General features: G+C 41.7%; 2 protein-coding genes across 8 annotated transcripts in view; one reads left to right on the top strand and one right to left on the bottom strand.

The window, feature by feature from the left end:
- Positions 1 to 2776, bottom strand: part of LOC115092117 (NEDD4-binding protein 2-like 2) — a 314632-nt gene extending 311856 nt beyond the window's left edge. Inside the window, exon 1 of the mRNA XM_029602661.1 lies at positions 2577 to 2776. The gene's annotated coding sequence lies outside the window, so the exon portion shown is untranslated. The remainder of the gene's footprint in view (positions 1 to 2576) is intronic.
- Positions 2777 to 2925: 149 nt separating this feature from the next.
- Positions 2926 to 12556, top strand: part of PDS5B (PDS5 cohesin associated factor B) — a 644248-nt gene continuing 634617 nt past the window's right edge. For 5 of the 7 annotated variants that reach the window (XM_029602667.1, XM_029602671.1, XM_029602673.1 and 2 more), the window contains exon 1: positions 2926 to 3008. The gene's annotated coding sequence lies outside the window, so the exon portion shown is untranslated. Of the gene's footprint in view, positions 3009 to 3207; positions 3228 to 3981; positions 4037 to 12556 lie in introns of those variants that run through there. The other 2 variants (XM_029602670.1, XM_029602669.1) reach the window with 2 other exon arrangements.

Here is a 12556-nt window from a genome sequence, read left to right on the forward strand (position 1 = left end):
CAGTTGCGATTTATCATTTCTGGAATTTATTTATTTTATTTGTTATTTTTTTGTATACCGATGTTCAACAACAGTTATCACATCGGTTCACATATAACAAAAATGATAGGAAAATACATTGTGAAAAGTAGAAGCAATAGCGTTATACAAGATAAAGGAGAGAATTATAAATGAATTGTAGATTTTTCACAGGTCTGGAGAGGAATAGTATTTCGGGATATATGAAAGGCTTTTTCTGTTTCAAGAAGATTTTGATACCTCTGAAGCAGAAATGGGACTTTCAAAATGCTGACTCAGTATCAGGATTAACAGTTGCCTGAGATATACAGTGGACTGTTTCATTACCATACAGTGTTACATAGCCTTGATACCTTGTTTTTGACATCAGCTGAGATCCTTGCCAGATAAGTGTTATTTTTCTAAGATTGCTTGTGCCATTATTGATTTTTAAGTGCAAGTATAAAAACCTTAAAAAAATTTTGAAAAATCATTTTTCATTATTAGGGATCTTATGACCAATGATTATAATCCAAGATGCTACATTTGGACTTGTCGTATGCCAAGTCAATGCAGTCCAGCACCTCAATTTGATGGTCTTACTACATATTAATATATTTGATCAGCTAAGTGATAGACTCTCCATTTAGTTTTTTATTTTCCAATTCAAAGGCCTTCAATGATGACATCACCAGGGCAATTGCAGGACTACAGTGTTGGCAAGCTGAAAAAGCTGCTAATTTATTGTATAATAATAATTTATTGGATCACGGGACACTCTACCAGGCCCGGGACCAAGAGGTACAGGATGCTGACCATAAAGCAGTGGCCCATGGTTGGTTGTATGTTATAGGTAGGAGACAGAGATATTTGAGGGACAAGAAAACATTTAGCAGAATTAAATAAAAGTGTGGGATAAACACAGAGGATCCCTTATTGGCAAGAAGGTGGAAACAAAACACTGGGCTAACCTATATGGAGCAGAGGTTCAACCCAGACCACATTGAAATGTTTGCATCATGTTATCAAGAAAGGCAAGTGAGTAGCCTACATGGAATAATAGTTACAGCACTCATAAGCTTAGTGCAGTATCTGGATAGGCCATTTTGGTCTTTTTCTGCTACAGTTCTGTTAAGAAAGGAAGTTGGAGAAGAATCTGGGACAGGGGGTGAATGAGGAGGATGCAGAGAGAAAGGATGGGGTATGGCAGGGCTCCCCCAAACTATGGATCGGGACGCTAAATAGGGTTACATAACCTTCAGCTGGGGGTCACAAGTACCTCAAATGGCAGCATTCTTTTGGTGTCATCAGCAGCATTAATAGTGGAAGGCAGCATGAGGCCTGTGAATGTGCACACACTCATAGACCCTGTAGTGGCACAACCCTTGCATGATTTTCTGTAGTAATAGGAAGCCCTCTTCATGGAGGGATCAGGGTCTTGTAGGGCCTGTGAATTTAATTACTAATGCTCCTGCTGTTTGCAGATCACGTCAGGCTTTGGACCGAGCATGAAAGAAGGGGAGGGGTGGGTGTTCAGGGTTCAGTGGGGACTGCCACTGCTCCTCTATCCTCACTAACCATCGAACCTAAGCAAGAGAAAAATGTTGTCCCTGTCATCAGTCTGCCACTATTGTCATTCACCTTTTGGCTAGGGCCCAAAGCAAAATGTTACCACTGCCCTTGGCCCATAGAATGTTTGGAGAATGAGAGGGAATGACATCAACTGGGGAATATAAAAGGAAATGGGAATATGAGAGAAGGCTTGGAGGGGTGGAGATGAGGCTGGAAGGTAAAAGATGAGAGGGAGAATGCAATGGGAGAAGGGATTAGAGAGAGGAGGATGATAGGATCAATCAACTGGCAAATGTGACAAGGGCTGGAGTAGGTGAGAGAGAAGGGATAAATTGGGAGGGTGAGAGATGCAGACCTTAAGAGAGGGGACCTGCTGACCCAGAGGTAAAGAGAGGAAGATCTCTGGAAGGGATGGAACTTTAGAGAGAGGATCTGATGAGGATGGGGAAGAAGGAATGATTATATCTATCAATCACCCCATCTTCTGAGAACATGTGAATTTTCCACTGCCACAATGAGGTCATATTGCATAAAAGTCTGAGTAGTAGTTGGGCAGGTGCAGAGGCCGTGGGGGGAGGGTGATGGCCAAGATCCTGGAAGGAGCAACAAGGAAAGTAGAGAATGAAATGGGAAGGCGTGCAAGGCTGAAGATGATGTTAATGATGCACTGTACCACTTGTACTCAACTTTTAAATTCCTAGTTCTGCCCATGTGAATGAACAGATTGAAAAACAGGGTAGTTATGTACCTTGCTCTTACGTAAGCAGGACAAGTCTGTCCTGTACACAGTAGGACACTAGCCTGGGTAGAGGCAGTGCATTAATTAAATCGGAGGGGGGTGAGTAGGTAGATTGGTGGCTGCATAAAAAATAGTCGGGGAACTCATTAATTCACGAATTTTGAGGGATTTTTAATGACTCTTCTTTCCAATACTATGCGCAAAACAATTTACAATCAGGTGAGGTCTATTTCCCTGTCCTTCGTGCAATTACAATATAACTTGTTACCTGAGGTAATGAAGAATGAAGCGACTTGCTCAAGGTCAAAAGGAGAGACAATGGGAAAAGCGGAATTTGTCCTTTAGCTTTCCCGGTTTTCAGCCCCCTGCTCTAACCTTTAGAAACGCTCGGCTTCCAGCCTGACAATGACTAGGAGTAACGAGCTGCTGGGAAAGGCTGAGCAAGGAGACTGCTTGCGGCCTCCACCTCTTCCCATGACTCCGCAGCCGGCCGGCGGAGGGCGCTGCCGCTCCTCGTACGGCAGCTTTTTTTTTTTTCTCTCCGCGCTCGGCTCGGATTGGGGCCGCTAGAGACAAATTGGCGCCATTTTGAAGGCTGGGGGGAGGAGGCGGAGAAACGGAGGGAGCTGCGGCGGGGACAGGGGGAGGGGGGAACGCTGGCTGCGGCGGATTACCGAGCGACACGGAGGGCCGCAAGCAGGTACGGAAGAGCTGCGTTGGCGCCATTTGGTCTCGGGTCTGTTGGGGGCTGGGGTGTGCGGGGCTCCATTTTCTTTTCTCCAGGTGGCAGCCGCCTGCGAGGCCGGGATCATCTCCCGGTATTGGAGCTCTTGGCGGCGCCGGCGGCCTGCTATGTATCCGCCCTTGTGCACGGAGTGTTTCGGCGGACGGGCTGTGTGTGTGTAGGACTGACGTCTTGGTACGTTTTCTTGTAGAAAGCTGACTGTAGCAGTGTCGTGGGTCTATCCATGTGTTTTAACTTACACACCTTCAGGGTGTAGTTAGCTGTGTTATATATTATTATATCGAGGTGTGTGGGTGTATTGTACATATATATAGAGAGAGAGGTTTTATTACCGTTTGTTTAGTACACACAAACACCCTGAATACTGTTGATTCTGTGTCTGTATATAGCGCACACACACGTTGGGTATTGTTGGCACGCTGCATGTAAATAATATATGTAACATACGTGCTATCAGTATTGCTTTTCTGTAGGGTATGTATAGTGTGCACACCTGCTCTAGGTATTGTTGGCGCTCGGTGGGCCGGATGCACTAAGGGGTTTCTTCCGTTTTGTCGCTATATGAGAAAAATGCTTTATTGAAGACTGACCCTGGGCATTATGTGTCTGTGTATATGGATGATATGCACGCATGTTCTTAACGCTGCTTTCTGTAGGTATCTACAGCGTGCACACATTTCTCTGTCCCCTAGGGTGTGATTGCTTGGCTTTTCTCCAGCTTGCTGTCCTGCTCTTGCTTTCTATTACTGCCTCCTTTGCAGCAGAAACACTTTTCTGGGCTTTCTGTTAGAGACTTTACCTTCTGCTGTTAACCCCCATTCCCTTTCCTTTCCTTATGCTGACAGTCTCGGGTTTCCCGGTATGGCTAAAGCAGGAAAAGTCTCGTTACTGTAACAAGTTTCTCTTTCTTTAGAATACCAGTGAAGACCTGGGCCATATGTTTTAATGTATAAGAAGCTGGTGGAATAAGCAATTCCACATTTGTGAGTTCCTTACTTTCTACTAGACTCAAGGTTTACATGCAGTGTTTGCTGGGGGTACTGACAATGATGGGCATTTTATTTATCATAATCTGGAAAAAGACGTGGGATAATAGAGGAAATAAGTTGGCTTGGGTTTTCAAAATATGAACCAACTCGTTTCTTAGTACTGTTACTTACTCTTTTTGGCAGGTAATTAGCCATACTTTCAGTTTTCTAATACTTAACACTTTTTAGAATAATAGGTGTCTCTCATTAGAGCCATTTTTAAAAAAACTCTCCTTCATGTAATATTTTTGCTTCTCGTTTCTGTGTGATGCTTGCAAGGAGTTCTAATATTTCTAGGTGTGAACAATAGGGAATGGACTTGCTCATTAAGATTTGCTTGGTTCTTCCAAGTTACCTGACTAGCCAGCATGAGAGAGGGAATGCTGGGCTTGATGGACCATTGTACTGTCCCATCATGGCACTTTTTATGTTGTATGCAATAAGGATCAGCAGTGTCCTAATCTTATTTACATTCATTATGATGAGACTTTGAGCACTTATCTCATCAGAAATGTAGTTCAAACAAAAAAGTATCAATGAATTTAGATATTGTATTTAATTGCTCGCCTTTCCACATTCAAGCTCAAGGTGAGTTACAATTTGGGTTCTGTTATTATTTCGTTGCCCAAGAGGGCTTACAGTCTGTGTTGTACCTGACTTTATTTTAGGTAATTCAGTTGGCAAGTAAAATAATTTGCTTATTGTTGCTTTAAAAAGAATATTAGATATACAATGATTTAAGTTCTGTCTGAATCTTGAAAATTGTGAACACAGAGTAGATAAGCAAAGGATATTTTTAGAAACAATGGAATGGCCACATTGAAAGATGAACTTCATTTATTTGAAATAGTGGGGAAAAAGGCATACCAAGTAGACCAAAAATAACAGTAAGGATAAGAATAAATATAGCCAAGACCCAAGGAAGATCTTACATTTTAAGAATGTAGCTAGTAATGCTACTTGAAACCAACAAGTAAAATTGAGTTGACCAATTTGCTCTCAAATCATATTTTCAAAACAGTTGTTATAACCAATGTTAGTTTGAGGCCACAGTTACTTTATCCCAAGAAATTTGATTTAGAATAAATCTGTATATCTACTAGTTAAATTCAAAAACTGAAAAGCTAGATAATTTTTTTTAATTCTTTATTTATAATTTTTCAAATACTTACAAACAAATTTTTCATAATTTTAAAGCTTCCAAAAAATTCCAGTTATCTTATATACAAAAGTAAGAACTTTTATACAAATTAAGGAAAAAAATGAACTTCAGTTACATATTAAACTTAAGAAGAAGAAGCATAGCAATTTTTAACCTTTAAATGAGAAACATTGAGGCTCATTAAGGAAGCAATACGAAAACAGAAGGAGATTAACCAAAGGAAAAAAATATCGATAGCTTTACATATTACCAGCTGGGATATTCTTTTTACTAAAGCCTGTAGTAGTTACTCACTTATAGGTATAACCACATTGGTTGACAAACTGTTAGGCAACGGAGTGGAGGCAGTGGGTTGTTGAGCATCCACAAACTGTTGGAGTTGTTCAATTTGATAAAAGACATAGTCAATATCCCCTTTCTTTAGCTCACATCTACAGGGATATCGTAGAAAAAAAGTAAAACCCAATGAAATCACTTTTTGCCTTAATTTGAGAAATTCTCTACGACGTATCCTTGTGATGGGAGCCAAGTCAGGGTAAAGTTTAACTATTTGACCATAATAATTTGTTGGAAATTTTTGAAAATATTTCTTATGTCCTTTGTAGCTATAAAGGAAACTATCAAGGTGTTTCTGTGTAACACATCTAGAGATGAATCCTCAAGAAAGTTAGTTAAATTAGATGTGTTAGGAGATTTTTTTAATAAAAAGTAACACGAATTTATCGATGGCATTTCTTCATCTGTATAAGACAATACTTCTTTAAGGTATTTTTTAAAAAAAATATACGGTAACTCACCCAAAACCTGTGGAAAGTTTACAATCCTAACATTTAAATGCCTAGCCCTATTCTCTTTTTTGTGACTTTCTTGGATATCTCTAAGAAATTGGTTTGAACTAATTGTAACTTCCCTTGATGTTCTAAAGAAATTGTGTCCATCTTTTTCTCCAACCTGTTTACGGCACCGCTCACACTTTTCACTGTGTCCCAAATTGCCTCAAGGGTTACCTTTTCAGGCCTAGTTGTTGTCTGCAAGCTAGATAATCTTGTATTTTATGCACTATTAGCCATTACTTTATTAAAACTTACCTAGATTTTCTTTAAGTTCTTGTCCTCCCTTTTGTTGAAGAACAATAGATCAGGATGTTTACGTGCACTGGAATTGGTGGCTTTCTTTAAAAACATATGCCTTTTTGCAATGCATGCCAACATAAACCTTAACTCACCCAGCACTGAAACTTATAGAGGCTGATGCAATAAAGTGTGCATAAAAAAATATGCGTCCAAACTGGACGCCTGTTTAATGTGCACACATCCACCTCTCTTGGGCGCATGATGTAATAGGTAAATGAACTGCCATGCTAAAAAGGACTTGCTAGGGAAAATTATGCGTCCCTAGCGTGTCCTTGACACTGGGTACCCAGGAAACTTAGCTTTGTGCGGGTTAGGAAACGGATGCTCAATATGAGTGTCCATTTTATCCTGCTACCTGCACAGAATACACTGTGTGGAGCATGTATATTGTGCGCCCAGAATTTTTGTTTCCCCTTTTCATTTTGTCATGATAAAGCTTTCTGTGGTTCCTCCGACTTAGTATTGTCGTGATACTAAGTAGGAAGCACCACAGAAAGCAGAAAATTTTGTTTTTTTATGAGCCCTTGATGCACGGCAAGGCTTAACGGCAGCTCAGGATGGCATTGTTTGTCACGTAACAAGGGCGCTTTGGGTAAGCAGTAATTTATTGCACTGTGGGGTAATAGCTAATAGCCTCATCTACTTGGAATTTATATGTGATGAGCACTATTAGCTATGCATGAGTTTGGTCATGCTGATTCCCTTATTGCATCAGGTGGTTATGGACGCGCGTCCAAAAAGCTTGTTAAGCTGTGCGCAGGCTGGGTTCACTTTTATTATGTTGGCCCCATAGGATTTAGAGATATATGGACCACTTCTGTATTCATAATCTTTTTAAAACAATGAAGAAATCTACATCAGACTTATGAAAATATGTATAGGCTATGACCAGACATAGAAATTTATATTCATTTTATACTTTATTCGCCTTGTGCACCAAAGCTCCAAAATGGTTTACACAGTAAAAACGAACACTATTTTTAAAACTACACCACCACTCCAACCCCCCCCAAGCTATATAAAACAGTATATACACAAGTTAATAATATAACAAGTGACACACAATAGTCCATCTAATCTTCATACATAGCAAATCCACCATAAATCCTAATTTGTAATTAGGGTTCAATAACTGCTCAATGAAGTAAGTTTTGTTTTTTTTTTCTACTTCTGTTTATTTTAGGCTTACATAATCTGTAGAAAATCTGCACTCCTTTGAATATTTTTCATATTTTGTAATGTAAAATGCTTGCAAGTCTGATACTGTTTTTTCCATTCATCAATAGACTACACGCCACACTTTTCAGGGCCAAAAATGTTTTATTAGGATATAAAGCATATACATATCCAACTGACAGATTTCAGCTTTGTTTTTGGATAAGTCTCAACCCCCCTTCAATACTTGAAACTGTGCCAAAGCTGCTTCTGTCAGCTGTGAATCTGTTGGGATAAGTCTCCACCAAATTTGCGTACCTACTGTAGTTATGTTGTCATAAGACCATTCCGCTTTAAAAAAAAAAAAAAAAAAAAAAAACCAAACCTGTCAACTTTATCAAGTTCTTCGGTTAGTGCTGATGACCAACAATCTTTATGCCATAGGTTTCAAATTGATTTAGGTGGGCTTTGACTGGGCCACTCCAGGACATTTATCTTTTTATTTCCTAAACCACTCTAGTGTAGATCTGGCTGTATGCTTTGGGTTATTGTCATGCTAATAGGTGAATTTCATCCTAGTTTAAGCTTTCTTGGAGAAGGCAGCAGGATTTTCTCAAGGACTTCACTGTACTTTTTATCCATTCATTCTCATTTCTGTCCTGATGAGTGCCCCAGCCTATCCGGAGGACCCCAATCCAGACAGGTAAATATGCATGCACACTCTCCATAGCATGCAAAATTTGTCTCATATTCATTGTGGATATCCTGAAAAACTGACTGGCATGGGGTCCTCCTGGACAGGTTTTGGAATCTCTGCTCTAGTCTCTACCAGTGAGAAACATCCCTTTAACAAGATACTGCCACTTCCTTGCTTCACAGTAGGAATGATGATCTCTGGGTGATGTGCTGTGTTGGGTTTGCACCAGATATGTTTCATCTGAATACACAGTATTATATATACCATCCAGTAGAGGGAGGTACGATGTTAGGGATCCTCAGAATAGGACAATAAAAATGGTTCTAAAAGAGGCCTTCTTCACAGGGGTAATGGTAATCCAGGCCTCCATTTGCAAGGACCATATGGCATAGGTAACCTTATGCTGGGTACCATAATTGCTCAAAAGACAGGAAACAGTGTGCTTGGTATTGGTGGTGGCCTTTTTGGAAAACACTTCATATGAATGATTTGTTTAGCCTGGTCTCTATGTTCATCTCTGGGGTGGCAGTCAAAAAGTTGCTTTGGCTCTGTAATTGGGTGGCAGATGCAGTTTCCAAGTCACTTTTTAGAGGGGTACTCCTGTTCTGAGAAGACTTGGAGAAATTGGTTGACATGGGTGAGACCAAGTCCCAGGGGACAGCACATGAGTAGACGTATAAACGTAAAATATTAGGCATAGCAACAGCGTACACTTTAAGAGGTAAATTTAATTCCTTTCGCAGAGCCAAAAGACGAAGAACAGATCTGTCTGCAGGTAGCAGTTGCCCTCCACAATGTCTGCCATTCAGCAATGGTTGTTTAATAGACTCTTTGAATAGCTCAAAAGACAGTAATTGTTGTTGAAAAGTCATCCTCCAATGGAAAACATTATTTCACTTGATTTTTATGGGAATAGAATCCCCATTGTGACACATGCTTGTTATCTTGGTGTGATATTAAGCACAAACAGGACGATATAGTACAGTGTGCTCTGGTGGAGCGCACTGGTAGCCCGGGTTTGGCAGTGCGTCTTCGACACGCTAGATTTACCCCATATACAGCGTCTTCGCGCTATTACCCCTTACTGTATAAGGGGTAAAGCTAGCGCGTCAAACACGCGGCCAACCCCCCAAAACTAATAGCGCCCGCAACATGCAAATGCATGTTGATGGCCCTATTAGTTATTCCTGCGCGATCCAGAAAGCAAAATGTGCAGCGAAGCCGCACATTTTACATTCAAAAATTAACGCCTGCCGGCGCCGGGGAAGTGTACAGAAAAGCAGAAAAAACTGCTTTTCTGTACACCCTCCAACCTAATATCATAGCGATATTAAGTCAGAGGCCCCAAAATTAAAAAAAAAATTAAAATAAAAAAAAATAAATTTAAAATCGGCCCGCGGGTCGGAAGAAGGACGCTCAATTATGCCGGCATCCGTTTTCTGAACCCGTGGCTGTCAGCGGGTTTGAGAACCGACGCCGGCAAAATTGAGCATCGGCTGTCAAACCCACTAACAGCCGCCGCTCTTTTTACCACAGGCCCTCATTTGCATACTAAATCGTGAGCACAGGAGAGTGGCCTGTGCATGCGTCGGGAGAGCGGGCGCTTGCCTTGGAGCGCTGGCTCTCCCGTGGGTTTTACTGTATCGGCCTGAAAGTTATCAATGAAGCAACACGTGCAAAATTTAATTGACCTGGGCTATTATAAATTTCAGATGTTAAGGAGACTTAAATACCTCCTTGAACCAAATGATTTTTGCACTATTTTGCAAACCTTTAATTTTCTCTGTAGTTGCTTACTCTAATTCTTTGGGTTTCTCGAACTGCATGCTAAGTGCAAAAATAATCTTCAAGAATTTTAACTAGACACCTGAGCTATGATCATATTACAGCCATGTTGAGTAAATTACATTGGCTACCTGTTCAGTTTTTTTTTTAAGCTCTTGAACAACTTTTTGGCATAACATATATTTGAAAAAGACTCTTATTTTCAAGTGTAACAATAATAAGCTTAGACGAGTGTACACCCACCAGCCATTTATGAAGTATTAAACAGTTATTATGTGCAATACTCCACAAAGGGTCCCCATATTTGTTTAGGTCAAAATGCAGTCTTTTGATATCTGCAATTTCCTAGCCTGTAGACAGATGGACTCAGGACCAATGGGTTATGCTCCCCCGCCAGCAGATGGAGATGAAATAAGCTTATGTAGAGTATATATACTCCTGCAGTGATCACAGCCTGCCAGTATTCTCAAGTCTCCAGCAGATGGTGGATGTGCATCTCCCTATGGGGGTTGCTTCAGATTTTGGAAGGAGAATTTTAAATTAAGAAGGAAAAGCCCTGCAGTGATACCAGATGGTCCCTCCCCCAGTTGAGAATTCCTGAGGTGATTTCCGTGGTCCCTCAGATGTGTGCCTTGGTCCAGTATCTGGGTTTCCCGGCGTGGACTTAACTGATTGTATAGTTTAAAGGTAGCGGGTGCAGGAGGCCGAGTGTGACTGTGACGGCAGATGCCCTCTCCCCCCACAGCTGGAGACTTATCTCTGTACTCAGCTGGTAAGGGCTGAGTTCAGGTAAGGCTTAAAATAACTTTTTTTTTTTCACCTTAAACAGACAGTTGGAGGGGTTCATAGGACTTCCGCCAGTCTCTGTGCTTGGCGTGCTATTCAGATGTTTATTCCTGCTCCCGTGGGAGTTAGGGGACCTGGGCAGCCCTGTTGGGCTAGGCCCCGCAGTTAGGTATTTTGTCTGTCTGTTGCATGGTAGGCTGCGGCGGCCGGTTCACATGCTGTTGTGCATGCTTTACTGCCTTCTGCAGGACGTCAGTGTGTGCTGTGCGTCTGCTCTGCGCATGCGTTGTGCACTGAGTTTTGGGCATCCTTTTGCATGAATGTGTGTTCAAGCTTTGGTGCACAAGTTGTGCGCGTGTTTGTGGCACCTAATTTTTTTGCGCGAGAGTCTTTTGGATGCCCATTCACCATCGCCTTGCACTGATGGCACTGGTGAACAAGAAACCTAAGTGCCTTTCCCTCTGTGTTGCCAGTCATATTCAGGCTTCTCAGCCTGACCCGTCTTCTAAAATGTATCAGCTCTGTTAGGATGCTCAGGGAGAGTTGTCTTCCTCGGACTTTGCTATACCTGGATCCTCCCATCCTGATGATGAGTTGGTTTCGGTGTTGTCCGGAGGTGCACCAGACTTTGGTACTATCTTGACTGTCTCCTCTGCTGGCAATGGAAGTTTAATGAGCCCTGCTTCAGTTCCTTCTGCGCTTGGACTGGATCCAGCTGCTTTTTCTTGCATGGAGTTTTTTCAGGGTTTACAAGCCTGCCTTCAGGTGCAGACCTCAGCTTTGCCAAATCCTGTCAAGTCGGACCTTCAGCTGGTTGGCTCCTCCCTCTTTCAATCCTATGGTTAAGCACCGAGGCACGCCTCTGTTCACTGCAGGTATTCCCAATAGGAACCTGGATGGCACCGAAGATGAGGCAGATCCTGAATCCCTTGAAAATAGGGAAATTCCTCCAGGGTTGAAATTGTATCGGATCATGTTACGGATGTTTCATAGAGATGAGCTGCCGGGCCTGATTTTCCAGACCTTGAAGATGCTTGGGTGTTCCTGGTATGGATTCCTTGGGGCCGAAGCAATATAAAGCGCTGAAAAGTCAGCGCCCGCTTTCCTAACGTGCACATGACGCCCACAAGGGGGGTGCCATGCAATACCCAAATTAGGAGGTCACGTTAGCAAGGAGGCGCTAGGGTCGCTTGCGCGACCTTAGCGCCTCCTTGCTATCGTGACCCCGCTGCGGCTGCTGGTTATGAAGACAGACGCCAGTAAACTCGGCGTTGGTTTTCATAACCAGCCGTCTGCCCGTAATGAAAATGGGCGCTGAACGGTTATGAAAACCGACGCAGAGTTTAGCAGCGTCGGTCTTCATAACTCGGCGGTATGCTGCTATATATATTTTTTTATTTTTTTACTTAAGAAAAGAAGTACAGAAAAGCAGTTTTTTTTTCTGTACTTCTTTTACCTGCGCTCAGCTATTAACGCCTGCACCAGGCAGGCGTTAATAGCTGAGTGATAAATGTGCATGCGGAGTGAATGAGTAATATTTATTTATTTAAGGTTTTTATATACCGGCATTCATGAAATGATCACATCATGCTGGTTTACAAATAAACAGGGGTGCAATAAATACATCAAAAACAAAAATAACGTGTCTAAGAAGGCAGTTACAATTAACAAGGACTATTGAACCTGGATCAGAGGAAATAAAGATAGGTTTAGCAGAGACTAAATTATATACAAGGAGAAGAGGTACAGTTGCTGTG

This window comes from Rhinatrema bivittatum, chromosome 5 (genome assembly GCF_901001135.1).
Source record: "Rhinatrema bivittatum chromosome 5, aRhiBiv1.1, whole genome shotgun sequence".
Taxonomy (NCBI): Eukaryota; Metazoa; Chordata; class Amphibia; order Gymnophiona; family Rhinatrematidae; genus Rhinatrema; species Rhinatrema bivittatum.